Below are 9,235 nucleotides of genomic sequence, written 5' to 3'. Positions count from 1 at the left end.
TATCAAAAATATAGTTAGGCTACGTAAAGTTGCACAATCCTATATACCAATGTTACATTCTTGCAAACAAAAGGAGAATTGCAGTATTCTCTGTCAGCTCTTTAGAATTAGAAAAAGTGATGACTCTTTCGAATCAGTTTTGTTCAAAGAATCAGCTGAACTTTTCTGAATCATCAAAGCTGTCTGGTTTAAATCAGTTTTTTTGTGAGTTACAGTTTTAGTCTATTCATCACAAAGGGATGAAGTGATGTCTGATTCAGAATAAATTACTCTTTTGAATCAGTTGTGAGTAGAGTTTTTTTGTCAAATTTTTAAGTGAGGCCTGATTCAGGGTGACTCTTTTGAATCGGTTCTGTTCAAAGAACAGACTGAACCTTTTAGTCTGAGGTTTTGACTCGACATACAAAGTGATCGAGTTATTTCTGATTCGGAAATTACGAATTTTTTGAATCAGTAATGTTTAAACAATCTGAACTGTACCGAATAATCAAAATTAAGTGAAAATTGTCAAGTTGACATCTAATTCAAAATGACTCTTTGGAATCAGTTCTGTTCAAAGAAATGTCAAATTATTTCTGAATTGTTAAAGTTATTATTCTAACTTGTGTGTCGATCACACAAAGAGATCAAGTGATGTCTAATTCAATGACATTCCTTATGACTAGTCTATATACTAATCTTACATTCTTGCACACAAAAGGAGAATAGCGGTATTCTCTGTGAGCTCTTTAGAATCAGAAAAAGACTCTTTTGAATCAGTTCTATTAAAAGAATCTGAACGGTACTGCTTCATCAAAGTTGTAAATTTGAGATTTGACTCATATTTTTAGGGAATAGCAACTTGATTTTAGTCTGTTTTAAGTGACCAACAATCAATTTAGTCTGTTCACAAATAAAGTGATGAAAGTAGACTTCAAATACATTACATGAATTGAATGAATTTTCAATTGAAAACTTTGGGCATTTTGGAGCCTGACAACCTTGAGCCTTATTCACACTCATAATACTAAAATGAGGAGCCAGAACATTAGTCCAAAATTCACTTTTGTGCTCCATATAAGAAAGCCGTACAGGTCTGAATCAACACAAACATGAGTAAATGAGTATTCGAGTGCTGCGTGACTATTCCTTTAATGCACAGACAACAAACATTATCTCATAAGATGAAGGAGTTTGCATGGAACCAATCCTCAGCAACATTCATCACTCATATCCACAGACTCCCGAGTCAAGTTGAGAAATCCTCCCTCACGTATTTAACATTTTCCAAATAGCTGCGCAAACCACAGAACAGTTCCCCTCGTTTTGTGGCAAACATAAACATTGGAGACTCTCCCCTCGAAGATGGCCGCCGCATCACATGATGAGTTTCCAGCGGCCAAATGCAGCTCTACTTTCTCATTTTGGGGGATTGACAATTATATAGCATGGACACCACATTGTCTAACAAAGTATTATCTAGAAGTCACAGAGTCTAGTATGTCTCACTTCAGAATGTAACATCATTAAGTCTAGAACTTAAATCAAAGCTCACTCTGCCCAAAGATAAACAGCACTCAAAATAACACCAACAGAAAAACCCACAAACGTCTGAGAGAAAACTGACCCACTATGCAAAATCCTATATCTCTGTCCTGGAGGTTCTGACTATCATAGTATCGCATGCGTAAAGAATCTTAAACGTCAAAGGAAGCTTATGGTCCTTTGTTATATAAGTTTATATTATACAATGATCAATGTGAAAAAATTATTTTGTGAAGCTAGGTCTGCTTGAACTACATTTTGATGGCAGTACTGGGAAATGTTACAGTATTGTTTTACTCCGTTATGTCAAATTGTTACATTTTGTGTAAAGTATGTTTGTATTTTTGGATAGACATGCTGTTAAAAGGTGCTTTTGACCAAAGATATACATACAGAATATCACTTTAAATTTGACTTTTTACATTTATTTTTAATAGTGACACATGAGCAAATTAGGTGTTTTGTTTAGTTTAGGTATTTCGTGTTTGTCAGTGAATAAAGTGAAAAACTAAAGTTTCTTTCTACCCAGGCTCAGGCATCTACATTTCTGCAACAACAAAAATAGTATGTGTAGGTTTCACTATACACTATATGCAGTAATACTCTGAAAACGTTTTATGTGAGATTCATATGCATGGTAGCAACATTCTGATAAACACTAAATACCATCATGGTGAGCTTCTGAAATAATGCAATAAACATAACTTAAGAACATTAGATGTAACATCTGTCACTAAAACAAATCCCTCGTATGGGTTAACATACCTGGCAATAAAGTTGTTTCTGAAATGTAACATGGAGAATTCTGAAAAAGTAAATTAACGATTATTCACTGTAAATTATATGCTCTTTTTCCACTGTAACAGCCCATAGTTCTGCCACTATATATTTGGAGTTGTTGTAGTTATACTACCGTCCTCTAGGGGCTCTAGGGGGAATAAAATCTCTAATTGTGGGGCAGTAGAGAGAGAGATTTGTTTGGAAGAAGCATGGTCTGCTCCCCATGTATCTTTTTTTTTGTGGTAAAGAGTTCTGTTTGGGAAGCCTTAACATTTGAAGCCCTATCACCAAGGACTTTTGGGATTTGGCCTTTTTGTGCTGCTAAGGGGGCCATTGAGGACATATGAAGGGAGGTTTCACAGCGGTATCTGAACTTGATGGACACAATTGATGAACTTTTTATCGTCTGGAGGTTGGACTCAAACCTGATGGTTACTAAGCTGTGAACTTTTGGACATTATCAAGCCTCATCAAGGTTATCATCATCGTCATCATTCAACTACAGCTTCTGATTTGATAAGTATCAGAGACATTTATGAAAAGACCTTGAATGCTGTTGGTCTATATGCAAACTTAATCATTTGTGTAGTGTTTGATTATGGCATGTTAAAAAATTACACGATCTTGGGTATTCTTATGATGTTATGGTTTCTTTTGTAGCTATGGTTCACCTATGGAAGTTTGTACTTATTTAAGGTGCGTTTCACAAAATGGCTGATGGGTCCTTAATAAAAATAATATAATTGTAACAGGCAGTTTCTTTAATATAGAGAAGAGCGGTTACATATTGGCGCCCGAACAGGGACCTGAAAAGCCTATATATTTGTTACCTTAAATTACCATTATGTCAAACAGTAGGGATGGCCAGAGTGAGGATGAGGCTGTGCCCGATGCAGATTTTGCATCTGAACCGTTTACCACACCAAGAGAACCCTTAAAAGATTTAATCAACACTTTTAGTGAGTTATACATTGATTCAGATGGAGAGAGTGAAGGCATTAGAGATAATGTTCCTGGTATACTGGAGGAGGCCCAATTTCCACCTTTCCCACCTCCTCCCCCACAACTAGAGATCTATCAGGAGTCCAACCATGACCCTACCACTTCAAGCCCATCGATGATAGAACGGCTGACAGATCAGTTCGCTGCTATCGAAAATCAACTAGCAGATGTTAGCCAAAGGGTGAATACCAGTGTCTCCTTTGATGAGTTTGAAAGTCGGTGCAAAAGATAGAAGAAAGAATGTCATATAGAATACAGCGAGAGTGTGAGAAAGTGAAGAGACAACTAGAATTGAAAAAATTCAGGAGCTAGGCCAATCTGTCGTGGATTGTTTGAAAAGAAGAGATCATCAGTTGGATCACAAATTTCAGGTATTGATGCCAGCTACGTCAACACCGATTTATCAAGCCAAAATTCCACAGTTTCTTGTCCACCGTCTAAGCCAGAAAACTTGACATATAGTGTACAGTCCAGTCACCATCCAGCTCAGAACAATCAGTCCACTATACAGTATAACCCACCAGTAAAATTGGATTTCCCCACCTTCAGTAATACACAAGATGATGATCCTGTTGCTTTTATCGAGCATTGTGAAGAATATTTTGCTGTTCGCCCTCTTAGTGATGGGGAGATACTTGCTTCACTTTCAGCTGTCCTTAAGGATACTGCCAAGGATTGGTGGATGGCGGAGCGACGAAATGTGCAGAACTGGAGACAATTTAAAAGGAGTTTTTTTCACTCATTTTTAAGTGAGGATTATAAGGATGTGGCAGCAAGGAAAATGGTGGAGAGGAAACAGGGTGCTAAAGAAAGTATCAGGGATTTTGCTTTCCACTACCGAGCATTATGTTTGAGGTGGAGAAAAGAAATGTCTGAAAGAGATGTGGTTCAGGCGATCTTGAGAAATTGCAATCCACGACTAGCAAGTCTGTTACGTGGAACCATCAAAGACGTTGGAGAGCTAGTCCGGGTTGGAACACAGATAGAGAGAGATTTTGATGAATCCAAAAGATATTGGACTCAGGCTAATGTTGAAGAACAGAGGAAAAAGACTCCCATGGGGCCAGACCCTCAGCGTAAACATCCTTGCGCCAGTAATCGAATAGTGCAATCCTTCCAAAGTTCAGAACAACATGGCTATAAAAATATCACCCTCCCTATAGTATTGCAGGACAGGTATACATTCGCGCTGGTGGATACCGGTAGCACTTTCTCGTTGGTCCAGGAGTCCCTTTGGGAGCAATTGTGTCACCAAGAAGGATTCCAGCCCAGTGAAGGACAATCCTTTTTACTGGCTAATGGTCAAAGGCAGACTGCAATTGGTAAGGTGAGATGGAGATGTGAAGTTCAAGAACTTTCTGTAGACCTGACATTTTTTATAATGAGAGATGTGGATTTAACAGTGCCAGTCATATTGGGTATGGATTTTCTGTTGAAGACTGGAATGGTATTGGATTTTCATAAAGCACAGTATAGCCTACCTATGGCAGAAGGAGGTGGAAAATTAAAAACTTTTTCCTTTCCTCAACATGACGTCCACCCTACTATGCATTTCTACCTTGCTATTTCCCCATCTACCTTCAAGGATGAAACGCGTCAATGTATACGGCATCTTTCTTCAGCGGCGGATACAGATCAACAGACAAAAGAAGAGCTGGAGAGTCTGATGTTAAGCTGGCCAGCTGTTTGTACTCAAGAAATTGGTCATACCAACTTTGTTAAACATCGTATCATTACCACTGATGAAGTACCGGTAAGACGGCGTGCATATAAGGTCTCCATCGAAAAGCAGCAATTCATTGAAACTCAAATACAGGATTTGTTAAATAAAGGGATTATTCAACCATCTACATCTCCTTGGGCTTCTCCGGTGGTAGTGGTACAAAAGAAGGATGGGGCATCGAGATTGTGTATTGATTACCGAGGATTGAACTCCAAGACTTACCTTGATGCTTATCCTATGCCTCAGATTCAGGATATTTTAGAGTCACTACATGGTGCCACTGTCTTTAGCACTCTGGATCTGAAAAGTGGTTATTGGCAGCTGGAAATGGAGTCTGACAGCATTCAAAAGACAGCTTTTGTAACATCTACAGGGCTATATGAATTTCTTTGTCTTCCCTTTGGCCTAAAAAACGCTGCTGCTTCATTTCAAAGGCTAATGGAACATGTTCTCAGAGAAGTAAGAGGCAAGTGTTGTATGGTATACATCGATGACATTGTTATTTATTCTAAAACCATGTCAGAACATCTTCAACACCTCCACCAAGTCTTTGCATGTCTCCATAAAGCTGGACTTACACTTAACCTGAAGAAATGCAACTTTATCCAAAGATCGCTTGCGTTTCTTGGTCATATAGTTTCGGATGAAGGTGTAAAAACAGATCCAGCTAAAGTCCATGCTGTGAGCTCATTTCCCATACCTCAATCCATTAAGGACGTTCAAAGGTTCCTAGGGTTAGCAGGTTGGTATCATCGCTTCATTCCACACTTCTCAGAGAAAGCTGCGCCTCTACATGCTTTGAAGCAGAAAAACTCAACGTGGTTGTGGACAGAACAGTGTCAGTATGCATTCAAAATGATCAAACAAGATCTGGTAAAAGCTCCTGTTTTAACGGCACCTGATTTTAGCAAACCCTTCCGAGTGCAGACAGATGCAAGTGATATTGGTTTAGGAGCTGTTCTTACGCAAGAGACAGATGGAGAAGAACAGGTGGTTGCCTATGCATCTCGATTACTCAGAGGAGCAGAGAAGGTATATTCGGTGTCAGAAAAAGAGTGTTTGGCCGTAGTGTGGGCTGTAGAAAAGTGGCGTCCATACCTTGAAGGTCGACCTTTGAAGTAGTCACAGATCATGCTGCTTTGACATGGGCATTCCAACATCCGAAACCTTCCTCTCGTCTCATCCGTTGGACTATACGCTTACAAGGATTCCATTTCTCAGTGAAGTACAGGAAGGGTCAGTGCAACATTGTACCCGATGTTTTATCCAGAACTCAAAATTGTAGTGACTCACCTGATATGGTTTTCCTTGTAAATGCTTCTAAAGTTAATACTCCTGAAGGCAACATGCCAGTGGACCTTACTCAAATTGCCATATCACAGAGTAACGACAAGGAAATTCAAGAGTTATTGCCCAAAGCTGAGACGCAAATAATGACTGAAGTTGCACGAATTCAGTACATTACTAAAAATGGTTTCCTGTTTCGTAGCATGCCTGATGGCCAAAAAGGTCAAAAGCTTCAACTGGTAATTCCAGCGATTCATCGAGAGGCATTTCTACAATATGCTCATGATAATCCACTTAGTGGACATCTGGGGAAACAAAAGACTCTTCTCAGACTCCTAGACACGGTTTACTGGCCTAGCATAAGAGCTGATGTGGGGAGATACTGCAAAGATTGCCAAGTGTGTCAAAGGTACAAACCTTCACCGACAAAGTTGTCTGGTTATATGCAGAGTACTTCTGTGACTGAACCTGGGTACATGATAGGTGTTGATCTCATGGGACCTTTCCCCAGGAGTGCTAAACAAAATGAGCATGTTCTAGTCATTGTTGATTATTGCTCCAAATGGGTGGAAATATTTCCTTTGAGAAAAGCCAATGCACAACATATAGCCAGAATTCTTGTGGAAGAGATCTTTACTAGATGGGGAACACCGGCCTATATAGTATCAGACAGAGGAACACAATTTACGTCTCACCTTATTAAGCTGATCTGCAAACAGTGGGGAGTTGTCCAAAAGTTGACTACGGCCTACCATCCTCAGACAAATTTGACTGAGCGAGTAAATCGCAATTTGAAAACCATGATATCATCTTACGTAAAAGAGCAGCATAGACAATGGGACAAATGGTTAACAGAATTCAGATTTGCCATTAATTCTGCTTGGCATGAGAGCACCGGTTTCACACCAGCGGAAATTGCACTAGGGCGTAAACTCAAAGGACCCATGGAGAGAGCCTTTCAACAACCTCTGGATAACAACAGCCCCATCTATCCCACAGTTGATAGACAAAAAGAGTTTATCAATTTAGTAAAGAAAAATGTAGAGCGAGCCCAAGCCAAACAGAGGAGATACTATAACCAACGTCGTAGACAGACACAATTTCAGGTTGGCGATGTGGTTTGGGTACGGTCTCATCCTTTATCTAGAGCAGATGAGGGTTTTATGGCCAAACTTTCAGCAAAATGGAAAGGTCCCGCAAAGGTTGTTAAACAGTTAGGTCCTGTTAATTACTCTGTCTCTCTTTGGTCTGATCCAGACAATGTAGATACTTATCATGTACAAAATCTTAAGATTTGTCATGGCTATGACAAATTTTCCACTGAGGAGGGGGGTATGTAACAGCCCATAGTTCTGCCACTATATATTTGGAGTTGTTGTAGTTATACTACCGTCCTCTAGGGGCTCTAGGGGGAATAAAATCTCTAATTGTGGGGCAGTAGAGAAAGAGATTTGTTTGGAAGAAGCATGGTCTGCTCCCCATGTATCTTTTTTTTTGTGGTAAAGAGTTCTGTTTGGGAAGCCTTAACATTTGAAGCCCTATCACCAAGGACTTTTGGGATTTGGCCTTTTTGTGCTGCTAAGGGGGCCATTGAGGACATATGAAGGGAGGTTTCACAGCGGTATCTGAACTTGATGGACACAATTGATGAACTTTTATCGTCTGGAGGTTGGACTCAAACCTGATGGTTACTAAGCTGTGAACTTTTGGACATTATCAAGCCTCATCAAGGTTATCATCATCGTCATCATTCAACTACAGCTTCTGATTTGATAAGTATCAGAGACATTTATGAAAAGACCTTGAATGCTGTTGGTCTATATGCAAACTTAATCATTTGTGTAGTGTTTGATTATGGCATGTTAAAAAATTACACGATCTTGGGTATTCTTATGATGTTATGGTTTCTTTTGTAGCTATGGTTCACCTATGGAAGTTTGTACTTATTTAAGGTGCGTTTCACAAAATGGCTGATGGGTCCTTAATAAAAATAATATAATTGTAACAGGCAGTTTCTTTAATATAGAGAAAGCGGTTACACCACTTTGAAAAAAAACTTTATGCTACCTTAAAATTACATGTAATGTCTACATGTAATTTATTCACTGCATGTAGTAGTGGAACCATTTTTACAGTCCTTAACCATTAAATGAAGATTATTTTCACAGTAACATGACTGGATGTTGTGTTTGTGAGGTAAAGTGTCCTGTCACGAATGCCACGGAAATGCCATGGTTTGACAGAACGGCTCAAAGCCACGTAGATAGCATAGCATTGCTGCATCAGCAAATGTGTTTTTGTTGTCGTTGTAACATTTTTTTTTGAATTTTCTTCTTTCATAACATTAATATAAAACAAAAAGCAATTGTGCAAATTTACAACCCACATAAAGCCAGTTGGGTTTGGTGTAAGGAATATGTTAATGTCAACATAACATAACAGAGCAAAATTGAATTTTGTACCAGAAAGAAAATATACCTGCAGCAACACTTGCATTTGTAACGTTCTTTTTGCATTATTGCTGTTGTACTGAATCATGTAATATGTGTAACGTGTATCGTGATGCCAAAATGAATCTAGAAGTTGAAAAAAAATATATATATATATTTTCTTTTCCATTCTATATGTGTTGCATGCACTGCGTCACATATGTGGACTCTTTGTTGTGTTTTTTCTTGTCCCATGTGCTGTGTGTGCCCTACTTTCTGTTAATTGTCTCATTGTATGCAGGTGTGTTCACTTAATTATGTCGTTTACTTTAGGCTTTATAAGTTCCTGTTTGTATGCTCTCGTCTATTAATGCGTGTGGTTATAGTCTGCCTGCGGTGTCATTGTTTGCTCTTTTGTGGAAGATTAAAACTGTAAAGAGTTATATTCTCGTCGATTCCCGTTGCTACCAATTTAATTTACACGATGTGT

The sequence above is a fragment of the Puntigrus tetrazona genome, chromosome 23, assembly GCF_018831695.1.
Source record: "Puntigrus tetrazona isolate hp1 chromosome 23, ASM1883169v1, whole genome shotgun sequence".
NCBI classification, from domain to species: domain Eukaryota; kingdom Metazoa; phylum Chordata; class Actinopteri; order Cypriniformes; family Cyprinidae; genus Puntigrus; species Puntigrus tetrazona.
The sequence above is the reverse complement of the archived record's forward strand: the minus strand, read 5'-3'. Positions refer to the sequence as shown.